The sequence below is a fragment of the Mustela erminea genome, chromosome X (genome assembly GCF_009829155.1).
Source record: "Mustela erminea isolate mMusErm1 chromosome X, mMusErm1.Pri, whole genome shotgun sequence".
NCBI classification, from domain to species: Eukaryota; Metazoa; Chordata; class Mammalia; order Carnivora; family Mustelidae; genus Mustela; species Mustela erminea.
The window spans coordinates 97,521,399-97,524,427 of NC_045635.1; the positions used below are offsets into that span (position 1 = coordinate 97,521,399).

The 3,029-nt window shown below is 36.8% G+C and overlaps 1 pseudogene; it reads right to left on the bottom strand.

Moving 5' to 3' along the window:
* Positions 1-2,045: 2,045 nt before the first annotated feature.
* Positions 2,046-2,443, bottom strand: LOC116583609 (annotated as a pseudogene).
* Positions 2,444-3,029: the final 586 nt, after the last annotated feature.

The window sequence follows — 3,029 nt, forward strand, 5'->3', positions numbered from 1 at the left end:
TAGGTTAACAGTCTTTGTGCACATATACATGTATACATGGAGGGGGAGTGACTTCAGGGACAGATGGTTTGCAAATACTTCACCATTAACACAGTAATATCAGATCAGTATTCAACTGACAGAACTAGGGCCTGAAGGGGAGCAGAATTTGTTACCAAAAATATGCCTCTCTGACATGGAATTATTTTAGGTTATTTCTAAGAAACAACAGACATAGGAGAAGCTGTGAAAACCTGGTAGGAGTTACCCTTTTATAAGAGAAATGTATGTATTTTTTATTTATTTTTTTTGCAATTTCAGGGTTTTTTTTTCAATTTTATCATCTTAACCAATTTTTTACTAATTTTTTTTATCATGGTAAATATGCTTTTTCATCGCCATTCCCCTATTTCCCCCATCCCCTGACCCACCTCCCCTCTGGTAACCATCAGTTTGTTCTCTATAGCTAAGAGTCTGCCAGCCTTTTTTTTTTTAAGTTTTTTTTTGTTTAATATTTTATTTATTCATTTGAGAGAGAGACAGAGACAGAGACAGAGACAGAGACAGAGCACAGCAGGGGGAGAGGCAGAGGGAGAAGCAGACTCTCCACTGAGCTGGGATCCCTACATGGGACTCGATCCCAGGACCTTGAGATCATGACCTGAGCCAAAGGTGTCAGCTAAGATTCTGTTTTTTGGTTTCTCTCTCTCTGTCTGTCTCTCTTTTTCTATTTGCTCATTTTTTGTTGTTTTTTCCTTAAATTCCACATAAGAGTAAAATTAAATGGTTTTTGTCATTCTCTGACTGACTTATTTCACTTAGCATTATACTTTCTAGCCCTATCCATGTTGCTGCAAATAGCAAAATTTCATTCTTTTTTATGTCTTAATAATATATATATATATATTATTATACCACATCTTCTTAATCTATTCATCTATTGATAGACTCTTGGTCTGCTTCCATAGTTTTGTTATTATAAAAAAATGTGGCAATAAACACAGGGATGCTTGTATCCCTTTCAGTTAGTGTGTTTGTATTTTGGGGGTAAACACCCAATAGTGCCATCACTGGATTATAGGGTAGTTCTAGTTTTAATTTTTTGAGGAACCTCCATACTGTTTTCCACAGTAGCTGCAACAACACTCTGCATGAGGGTTCCTTTTTCTCCACATCTTTGACAACACTTATTGATTCCTGTGTTTTTGATTTTATCCATTCTAACAGTGATGAGGTATCTCATTCTAGTTTTGATTTGCAAGTATTTTCTCCCATTCAGTAGGTTGCCTTTTAGTTTTATTGATTGCTTCCTTAATCTATTAGAAACTTTTCATTTTGATGTAGTCCCAATAGTTTATTTTTGTTTTTATTTTCCTTGCCTCAGAAGATTATCTAGAAAAATGTTGCTATGGCCAATGTCAGAGAGATTATTGCCTGAGCTCTCTTCTAGGATTTTTATAGTTTCAGGACTCACACTTAGGTCTTTAATCCATTTTAAGCTTATTTTTGTGTATGATGAAACAAAGTGCTCCAGTTTTATTCTTTTGCATGTGGTTGTCTTGTTTTCCTAATACCATTTGTCAAAGAGACTGCCTTTTGCCCATTCTTACTTTGTCTAAGATCTACTGACTATATAAATTGGATTTATTTCTAGGTTTTCTGTTCTATTCCATTGATCTATGTGTCTGTTTTTATGCCAGTACCATACTGTTTTAATTATTACCACTTTGCAATAGAACTTGAAATCTGGAACTCTGGTGCCTTCAGTTTGGTTTTTCTTTTTCAAGATTGCTTTGGCTATTTGAGGTCTTTTGTGATCTCATACAAATTTTAGGATTGTTTGTTCTAGTTCTGTGAAAAATACTGTTAGTACTTTGATAGGGATTACATTAAATATGCAGATTTCTTTGGGTAGTACAGATATTTTAATAATATTTTTTCTTCCAATCCATGTGTTTTTCCATTTCTTTATGATCTCTTGAATTTCTTTCATCAGTGTTTTATAGTTTTTAGGGTACAGGTCTTTCACCTCTTTGGTCAAGTTTATTCTTGAATATTTTATTGTGTTTTTTAACAACTGATAATCAGTTTATTAAAAAGGATGATTTAAGCATCTGCAATGGTGACTTCAATCTCATCTCCTGGCTCAATAAGGATGGATGTAATCTTCTTAACAATCTCAGAAGGAATGTGCAAGTCAATGAGTCACCTGTAGATCGTCATCTGAAAACAATCCCAAATCTTAGAACCTTCACCACAAAGAGCTTTTTTTGTAGCAATTCTCAGATTTGGTAGGCATCCAGACTGGTCCTCTCACTTTGAGATTCTTTTCCTTTGCACCTCTACTCAAGGCAACACATATCTCCTCCAAAGATTTTCTGTTGTAGCTGGTTAAAATAATTCTAATTCTGCGAATCACCATCTCTGGTTCCTTGGGTGTCTTCCCAGTGTCTTTAAAAGTCATGGCTGTGGCATAGCTTCCTGACCAACTTGTTCCTCAGTGAGCACAGACAGCAGTAAGTCAAGAGCAAGAATGGGGTGCCCAGAGCTCTGCTATGTCTTCCTCAAAAAGCTGAATATTTTATTGTTTTGGGTGCAGTTGTAAATGAAATTGTTTTCTTGATTCCAATTTCTGCTGCTTTGTTATTAGTGTGTAGGAATGCAACAGATTTCTGTACATTGAGTTTGCATCCTGTGACTCTACTGAATTCATTTATCAGTTCTAATAGTTTTTTGGTGAAATCTTTTGGGTTTTCTATATGTAGTATTGATGAAGTTCTAGAACCTAGGTGAGGTTCGGTGGGCTGAGGTCCAGAGCCAATGACCAAGAAAGAATTCTTGAGACATCTTTGGTGCAAAATGGTAGTTTATTAAAGCACGGGGACAGGACCCGTGGGCAGGAAGAGCTGCTGCCCGGGGTTATGAGGGATGGCAGGTTATGTACCTTGCGGTTGGGGGAAGGTGAGGGGAAGGGAGGTTTCAACGGAACTTTCATACGCTAAAGAGGGCCTACAAGGCGCCGGGATACCCGAGGCCTTGCGGCTTGATCA